Raw genomic sequence first — 10,640 nt, 5'->3', positions numbered from 1 at the left:
TCCGAACTTTCCGAACCACGCAATTTTGACATTAAAAAAAAAAAAGATAATTGCATGTAGTGTATCAAAAAAAGTTCTCATTATACTCCTTCAGTATTTTTGTGATCGCTGTTTGATTACGGCACTAGCTCGGCTTTAGCGTAATACGATTTCTCCATCCGCGACGGTGCATCAGTCGTCACATGATTGTAACTGACCAGTGCGGTGACCGAAAAATGTAAACAAACGCTGCACATGGCTGCCTCCGTGGTTAACAGGAAGTAGCAAAAGTCATAACAACGATGTGGAAAATACTCAAATAATTCATCGTCAGACGAGTGGAAGAGATTATAAACACTTCCAGATGTGTTGTAGTGCTGTAAGCGACAACAATACACCGCGTATATTGGATGTCAATCAGAGAAAGAGTCTCCGAAGCCGTTTGTTTACATACACGGACCTAGCCCGACACACACACCCAACTAATGAGTCGAGTGTGTGTCTTGACCTCCGCCGAACCCCTGAGACTGACTCACCGAACCCCTAGGGTTTGATCGAACCCAGGTTAAGAACCACTGGTTTAGAGGATATTTCTCATAGACTGCAAGGGAAGCCTGGCGTCCCCTAAAATTATGAAAGTTAAATAGTCAAATATGTACGGTTGTGTTGACATTTCATTAACTACAAATGTGTTTGTAGTTAATAACACAGACGAGTTTGTTCAGAATCAGCTTTATCATAAATCAACGGACCCGATGTTGCTCACTGTTGTTCACACATACGATCTCTGCTCAGTTCATTTGCCCGTAGATGCTCAGCGTCCATGCACTTCAATGGGACTGAGTGGAACAGTTTTTTTCATTGCCTCAAAACTGGACGGCAATTGGATAACTGCCACGATGTTGTCCTGCCCCGAGACACCCAGCATCTCTGGGGGTGAATGGAGCTGTGGGCGGAGCTCGGCCGGGCTGGACGCTGAGCTTCCACACTCTGATTGGAGGATCAGTCGAAAGGTTGAATCCTGTTTGATTGACAGCTATTTTCAGATCTACTCCTTCACTGACAGTTCAGTTTAACTTCTTCTGCTGTGAAATCAGAGAAACCACTACGAAATGACTCGTTCATTTCTTGCACTCAAGCCCGGATTAACCATATGGGCAACTGGGCAATTGCCCAGGGGCCCGCGACCTCTGAAGGGCCCTGGGTAGCTCGGGCATAACGAAAATATCTGGTTTTCTTTTGCTTATAAACGAAACTGTCTGCAAAAAGTGTTCTTAAATAAATACTGGATACTTTGGAAATGGTTTCTTATTTATTTTTTGTGAAAATGGAGGACACTTCCCTCTCTTTCTAATGTAGTGGATCAATTTTAGATTATACTGATGCTAATGTGTTTTGTTTTCATATCATCATATGCAAGTGAGTGGCCTTGACAAGAGGCTATAGTGGTGCACTTGTAGTTCCACATCAATTTGTACATCACATTTGTACATCAAAATGCATTTGATGATAGTTAGATATTGAAGTATGGGGTATATTTACATATATTCCTGGAATTTATTCTGTATTTTTGCCAGATTATAGGGATACTGGGGTTGTGATGATGGGGCCCTTGAATATTGTTGCCCAGGGTACAATGAAGTGTTAATCTGGCCCTGCTTGCACTGTAAATAAAACACACTCATTGGACTTCCTTGTTTCAATTTAACATAATTTCAGCGTTTTCTTGTTTCAGTTACATAATTTAATCATTTCTTGTTCGAGTTTAATATCGTTTTGTAGATAGTTAAATCAATCAAACTGTCGGCTAGGTCGGAGTGAAAGGAGCTTCTTTAGTTTAAAAAGGCTGAAGTCTTACACCCACAACACAATAGGCCAAGGCAATCTAAGCAGCCTAGCTCTGATGGACATTGAGAGGACACTGGTCCAGTCCCTGGAAAAGACACCTACTCGGTACGATAAGGTCACTGAGCATTTTCTTAAAAAGGAATGGAGGGTCGAATTTATGTTTAAATAACTTAACAATTTTTTTCTATTTAAGCCGACAATGAGCTTTGTTAGGACAGATAGTACGAGTACTGGACCCAGATGCAAGACCCTCAGACAGGAGTACAATTAAAAGGGATTTATTAGAAATAGTCAGAGTAACAGGTTCACACAGAGTGGTAATGAATATATCTTCAGCTGGACTGAGTTGGGGAATCGTCTCGGCTTCGGATCTTAAGTGAACCACGTTACGGCCCAGGTCGGGAGCACACGAGGGGAACCCGACTAGGAGAGAGCAAAGGAGAATCAGAGGGCAGACCAGGTCATACACGGGCAGACAATCAGACAGGCAAACGTACATAGGGTCAGGCAGGCTCACGTACCAATAGTCCAGGCAGGAGTCAAAACCAGGAAAAGGCACCAAGGCGGAGGAACAGACAGGGGTCAGGCGTATTCTCAGGTGTGATGGACAAACCAGGTCAAAGGCAGACGAGCAGGCAGAGTCGGAGGTCGATGGGCAAAACAGGTCACAACAGGCAGGCAGGCAGGATCAAAAACCGCTGGTAAGTTATCACACCAAGGGTTGAAAACGAACTGGCAACGAACAGGGGAAAACACAGGGTTTAAATACACAAGAGGGCGGGAAGACAATTGGACACAGGTGGAGACAATCAGGGAGGAGTCAGGTAATCAGGGCAAAGGTGAACACAAAGAGGAAGTAAAGACACCAGACAAGACACATGAGGGAAACTAACAAAATAAAACAGGAAATAACACACAAGACAGACAAAACAAGTAAAAGTCCAGGGACTGATATGACAAGCTTCCCCTGTCTGAAGGACAAGCAGCCACCACTGAATCGGTTCATCTAAAATTACCCACAGGTGTGAATGTGAGAATGATTGATTGCTTGTCTCTAGATGTCAGCCCTGCGATGAACTGGTGACACGTCCAGGGTGAACCCCGCCTTCACTCATAGTTAGCTGGGATAGGCTCCAGCACCCCTGCAGCCCTCTTGAGGATGAAGTGGTTCAGAAGATGACTGAGGCTGTTTACACATGTCCCACCCCCTGTCTGCAGTCCAAATATTAACTGTGGAGAGTAGTCCCACCACTGCTGTGGTGTGTGTGAACCTGATGATAAGACCGTTCAAGTGCATTCAAGTCACATAGTGATTAGTGAGTTGGATGTACAGCGGGGGTCAGAACACACCCCTGGGAATGTTCACAATCTTCACTGTTGGTTGAGATGTCCAGAAACTGATGGCTCCAGTTGGAACTGATTAGATGTTGGTGGTTGAAGGTCAGTAAAACAGTTTTACTCACACTGGTGTATGAATGCTTGTGAATGTTTGGTGGTGGTCGGAGGGGCCGTTTGGCGCAAATTGACAACCACACTTCCATCAGCCTGCCCCAGGGCAGCTGCGGCTACAAATATAGTTTACCACCAGAGTGAGAATGTGAGAGTGAATGAATAATGGCTCAATAATGTAAAGAGCTTTGGGTGCCTATAGAAGTCTAATCCATTGTTATTATTATTGTGCCCTCACATTGTTGACTAAAAATTCTTTAGCCAATTATGAAAATATTTCACATTGACAAGTAAAAGAGTAAAGATCTAAGGTCAACTTTACTCTTGTGATTCACAGATTTTACATAAATTGTGGACAAAGCCCTCTGTGATGCTACCCACAGAGGTGCTGCTATTGTCAGGTAGGTGTGGTTGGTTTGAAGTCTCATTTAGGACTGAATGGCAACTAAGGCACAGGCAAACTAGTTCAAATATGATAAGTAAATGCACACTTATGTAATAAACACAATTCTCATGTCTTCACATGGTTCTGTTGGTCTTGTAATGTCCTGCTAATGGACGTCTCTCATTTCAGATCCACACCCGGACATTCAGATGCTTAGTTGTTGTCGTCTGAGCTGCTTTGTGAATCTGTCACACTTTTCCAGATCACACACTGGGCAGAGGTAGATTCAGAATGGGGGTCCGACCACACACTGTGAACAAAAGAGTGGACAAAGACTGTGACATCTGTGGCTGGTGGACACAGTGGCACCGATCCCACTGAAAAGTCCATGGAGAAAAACAGCTATTTACATATAGAAGTATATAATATTAATTGAAGCAAAATATGTCTGAAATGAAGGAATAACTGTATATTTCAACTTCTGTGACATACAACTTGTCCTGTGTCCTATTCTTTAACTGTCTGTACTCCACACTGAACACATTCCTGAGATGATGTTCACCTTCTGGTGAATGCCAAATGATTATTTCTCACTCTCAAGGATCCTTCCTCTGTAGTCACTTCATTCCAAATCTCTTTCTCTATAGACCAGACCAGAGTCCTTCCTTCTGATCAATTCCCTCATGGATGAAACAGTCTGATACGGGCAGAAAAGGTTCAGCTCTCAAATCAGTGGACCAGTAACACATTGATGCATGTGATGGTGAGAGTTAATCAAAAACTATAATAGATAGATAGATAGATAGATAGATAGATAGATAGATAGATAGATAGATAGATAGATAGATAGATAGATAGATAGATAGATAGATAGATAGATAGATAGATAGATAGATAGATAGATAGATAGATAGATAGATAGATAGATTCTATTGACAATTTGACAGTAAAAAAAATTGAATAAATGTATGAAAAACAGAAGACAAGAGCAAACACACTATACCAGTGGTTCCCAGCCTTTTTTGGCTCATGACCCCATTTTAACATCACAAATTTCTGGTGACTCCAGATATTCAAAATTAGTTTTTGATCATGTAATAGTTTGCTATACTATGTTGCAAATAAACGTTAATTTTAGACCACATTTAGTCTATATAATGTATATTATTATAGACGGAAGCAGAAAAGCCAGGTGTAGATTACTGCACAACGGTAGAATTTTATTTTCCTTGGTCAGGATATGTACAGTCAGTCCAGCTTGGATTTACAAGGCTGACAATTAATACTGAACAAACAATAACTGAAACTATGAATTATGAAAGAGCTGCAGCATCTGAAACTGACCACAATGAACATTTGACAGATAAACAGTACCACAGTGCTTCAGTTCAACTTCAGAGTTCCATCTATTTTTATTAGTAAGTTTTTATTTTTTATCAATTACTAGAAATTTCAGACGACCCCATTTGAATTCCAGGCGACCCCACACGGGGTCCTGACCCCAAGGTTGAAAAACACTGCACTATACATAATAAATTAGAAGTAAATAAAGAACTGGGTAAGAAATCTGGATAATTTAAACAGTAAATTGCAATAATAAACTGTAAAATGTAATTTTCCAGTAGGATGGAGTAGAACACAATACGAGGGCAGTAATAAAGATGATGCGGTGTTCATTTGAGCTGCTAGAACATGAAACAAACTTCCTATAAATTGGACAGACATACTTCAGTTGTAGATGCACAGCCATGAGACACGAGTCATTGTAGTTGATGAGTACTTAATATAAAAGGAGACTGGCACAGAGCAAAAGCTGTGGTGGATAATTATTTTTCCCAGTCCCATAGCTTGACGAACTACCATGTTTATTTTAATCTATGTGTATAAATACAAACAATTAGTTTGGCTGTCCAACAACTGTTTTCTGTTTACTGGATGAATCATTGGTAATTCTCTTTGTGAACCACTGAAAATCTGAGTGTGATCATGTTTTTATCAGGGATAGCACATATGGTGATGAGTAATCATTTGTATGGCTGACAGTTTGGCAGGGCCTGGCGGTCCAGTCATCCTCTCTGAAATGAACACAGAACCACCTGTCTTGTATCTTTGAAGGCCGAACATGTTTTGCCATGAGGTCAAAATGAAAGCTCTGAATGTGCTTTAAGTCAAAAAAGAGGATGAAAATAAAGCAGCAGGCAGTTCAAAAAAAGAGGAAAAGACAGGAGGGTCTAAGGGGGTTGCTCATGGTAACCTTATCCACTCCAAACCCATGCCTAAACCCTGCTAGTCACAGCCAATCTGCTGGGACGCCTACTTTGGTCAACATGCCTAAAAAATATTGTCAGGAGGCCAGGACTGCCTTGGGCTGCAGTCACATCTGATGAAAGGCAGTTTCCCAAGAAAAGAGGGAAAGAGGGAACTTTTAGTCTATACTGTCGACTGTTAAATTCACACCAACGCTGTTCTTACAGATTCTCTCCACCCATTTAATCCTTTCCAGGGTCATGAAAGGCTAGGACCTCTCACAGCATGGTTTAAGCCAGAGGACAAGAACGCGCTAGAGAAAGTTTCCACTCCATCTGAGGACTAACATAGAAGGACAAATGCAACTAAGGCAACAGACAAATCAGCTTCCTGCTTTCTTATTTGGCTGAGTACCAAGCAGGACCTAAGACATCACCTATGGTCACCATCTGGACTTTCTGGAAACAAGTGTCCATATTTTGATAAGACGATGGAACTAAGATAACTAAGATAAGACCGAAGGGTTGAACCAAAGATCCTTAATTTACAGTGGTGCGCTATACTTTTTCAATGATATAATAAACAATAATATAGTAATATCATATGTTTGTTTTTGTTTTTTTCATGGCTAACTAACATTATTTTATCATAATTATCATTCACTTTATTTTCCAGTTCATACTAACTTTTTTGGACAATATTGAAGATGTGAGAAGAGTTTGTTACTGAGGCTAAAATAGTCCTCAAACAAACTCTATTTTTTCTTGATGTTTAAGAGATGCCATTTTAATGTCATAATCTTCACAAAATGTGTGGCTTGAGAAAGATGGGCAAATGTTTCACATGGGTGACTTTGTTTTGAATGAAATGGCCAAATCTGTAAATCACATTCACTTCTCTCATTCAGATAAATCAGACTGAAATAGGAAATGATTCTCCAGTATCTTGTTTCCCCAAATAGAAAATTGAAGTCCTGCTCTTTGTGGTTTTGGGGGTAGAAAAAAAAAAACAAGTATTACAGTCAATGGTGAGAGACAAGTAAGTTTTTTGGTATTATTTACATCAACAATTCATCTGTGTGCAGTTGACCTGTAGGAGGAAAGTTATTATAATAGAGCACAGGTGTCAAACATGCGGCCCGGGGGCCAAATCCGGCCCACCAAAGGGTTTAGTCTGGCCCTTTGGATGAGTGTGTGAAATGCAAAAATTACACTAAGATACTGACAATCATTTTAGTTCAGTTTCCACATTCAGACCAATATAGGATAGGATAGGATAGGACAGGATAGGACAGGATAGGACAGGATAGGACAGGATAGGACAGGATAGGATAGGATAGGATAGGACAGGATAGGACAGGATAGGACAGGATAGGACAGGATAGGATAGGATAGGACAGGATAGGATAGGATAGGATAGGATAGGACAGGATAGGACAGGATAGGACAGGATAGGATAGGACAGGATAGGACAGGATAGGATAGGATAGGACAGGATAGGATAGGATAGGACAGGATAGGACAGGATAGGATAGGATAGGATAGGATAGGATAGGATAGGATAGGATAGGATAGGATAGGATAGGACAGGATAGGACAGGATAGGACAGGATAGGATAGGATAGGATAGGATAGGACAGGATAGGACAGGATAGGACAGGATAGGATAGGATAAGATAGGACAGGATAGGATAGGATAGGATAGGATAGGACAGGATAGGACAGGATAGGACAGGATAGGATAGGATAGGACAGGATAGGACAGGATAGGACAGGATAGGATAGGATAGGACAGGATAGGACAGGATAGGACAGGATAGGATAGGATAAGATAGGACAGGATAGGATAGGATAGGATAGGATAGGATAAGATAGGACAGGATAGGACAGGATAGGACAGGATAGGACAGGATAGGATAGGATAGGATAGATACTTTATTGGTCCTTTCGGGAAAGGAAATTGCTTCGTTACAACAGCAAGACAGAGCTGCACGTAACAGGCTGCTGCATCACCGGCGCCATAAATCGTAACAGAAGAAGATGATAATGCAAAGCACAAATATAAGACATCATACAGTTTTCACACTGTACATGTGGACACATGCTGGAATTTTTTCATGGATTTGAAAGGATATGAATATGATTTAAAGTGGGTCGGATCAAAATAATACTATTGTAATAACCTATAAATACTCACCACTCCAATTTTTTCTCTTTGTAAATGTTAACATTTTCATGTATTTACACTAAAACAAAGTCTAATTTCACAAAAACTGTGAATAAGCTGGACATGTTCATGTTATTCACATGGTTTTGAAAGATAGTTTGTAGATGTAAACATTTTCATAATGTAATTTTACTTTTTTTACTCTAAAACATACAGGAAAGTTTAGAGTTGACATTATTTCTTTTTTTTTTTTTTTCTATCTTTATGGGCTCAGCTGGCTGACAGGCAGCTGTCTGTACCAATAAGGCAGCAGCCGACACCAACTGTACTCCCAGTCATCATTGCCCATTTTTCTAACACCTTTGCTTGTGTATCCTCTTTTATTTGGACATTTTACCATGGAGTATCTCACGCAACTTTTTTTTTTTTTTTTTCCCTACTTGTCTTGTCCAGCGTTCTAACAGCAGAATGGTACTCTGGCTCCTTCCGGTGCTGAACAAATTTGCTTTGCCAAGGGTAACTTCATAACGTATATGAAGCGCCCTTTGACATTCTACTGTGTCTATTATGAGTTTTGTTGAACCACATTTCGATGCCGGACCTGACATGGGGGGTGGGGGTGGGGGGGTAGAAGAAGGGGAGAGAACAAGAGAGAAGAAGGTGGCGAAGACCCTCACAAGAAAGTATCAACAATACAAACAGCAACAACCATGGAGACAATTATAATGGTGACAATAACTACAACCAGAACTGAGTAAACAGTTGACATTATTTCTATATTATTATGTTGTTATTTTACTGGTCTGGCCCACTTCAGATCAAATTTAGCTAAATGTGGCCCCTGAACTATGATGAGTTTGACACCCCTGTAATAGAGAGTAATACACTGCCTGTGTTTTGTCTTTGATAAGATGAGGTAAAGTTTTGAGCACATATCAACAAAATTAGAAAGAAACTTTCCATTGTTCAAAGTATCTATCAAAGAAAAAAGTACCATATTTTCAATGTTATAGTGTTACTTGAACACTTCCAACCATAGGGAGGATAGAAAGGAGCCATATCTGCTGAATCTTGAGCTGCTCAGCACAACTACTTTGGGACTAAGACATGAGAAGTTTCCTTGTAATAGAAATATCCCAGGTGTGTACTGTAAGTTTGGAAGTGAAGGGAAGGAACAAGTACAGAGCAACGATTAAAATGGCTTAGTTAGAATAGGCTGCGCCATGTAATTTTCAACAATGTGAAAAGTAGAAGAGTACTTACAAACAACTTGTATTGACTGCCATCTCTAATTTAGAACGATAATTGCTTGCTCTCTATTTACTTGAAAGATGGAATTCATACTCTCACAATGATGGCCCTGGTTACAACATTAACATTTTTCACTTGTCTATTGATTTTTTTTTTCTGCGACTTCCGTAAACACATTCTTTGTAGCAATTTTCAGAGTGTACTTGAACTGCAAAAGATACCCCAGTCTCATCATATGTCATGACCAATTTGTGCTAAATGAAGGCTCAAAGTGAGGAGCAGCCACTGTTATTGCTGGCAAGAGTCTCATCAGGAATGCAGGTCGTGGCTTACGAAAATCGTTTGTTGGAGTGTGCCAAGAAACTTCTTTCTCTTTCACCTGTCAAAGACGCTCCTTAAGTTCACGCATTCCGTGTTCAAACAGTTTCACTGGGAAACTCTCCAACAGCACTGTGCTTTATAGCCCAACCCATCACCTCTTCGCATCATACTGCTGACTGCTGATCTGAGGAGGGACTGGAGACACCCCTGCTCCTTAGGCCTCTATTTTATACCAGCTGTCCTTATATAATAGCATTGGCTCGAACGCCCAAAGAAAGCTGAAAAGCCCATCGCTGAAACTAAGTGTGTGCCCCAACTTGCCGACCCTGACAGATCTTGTCTCCTCCGTTTATTCTCCACTATCTAAGCAAAGACAAAAAGAGCAAACTGTCCATTTTCCTCAGGAAGGAGAAAACACTGATTGGCATACCAAAGTGGAGAAGCTTCTCTGTGTATGTTGAAGGTGACTCCTGTAATCAAGGCCATGTGCTTTCAACACTATAGGGCGGGGCTTAATGACCAAGCACAGAAGCTGTGGCTGAAGCCTGAACTCCTCCGGGGGACTTCCAGGGAATCTGTGTATCTGTGATTGGCAAACAGCGCTAATAGCACCAATTTCTGAATCAAAGATTAATTCAGAGCAATTTAAGTGGATGCAGGGATATTCATAGCAAGGATGTAATGTTAGCGCAGGGGTGTCAAACTCATTTTAGTTCAGGGGCCACATACAGCCTAATATGATATAAAGTGGGCCGGACCAGTAAAATGATATAAATAACAGGATTAGAACTTTTGAGTGTACAAAGTAAATTCTGTAATGAAAATGTTTCTATCCACAAATTGTACTTGAACATAACATGAACAAATATGAACAAGCTGAAAATTCTTTAGTAAAATAAGTCCAATGTTAACAATATTACGCCTTAGATTATCATTTATACATGTGAATCACAACTTAAAGATCACAGTGGATCTACAAATACACAAAACATTA

The sequence above is a fragment of the Sphaeramia orbicularis genome, chromosome 17 (genome assembly GCF_902148855.1).
Source record: "Sphaeramia orbicularis chromosome 17, fSphaOr1.1, whole genome shotgun sequence".
NCBI lineage: Eukaryota > Metazoa > Chordata > Actinopteri > Kurtiformes > Apogonidae > Sphaeramia > Sphaeramia orbicularis.
Note: the sequence above shows the minus strand (reverse complement) of the source record.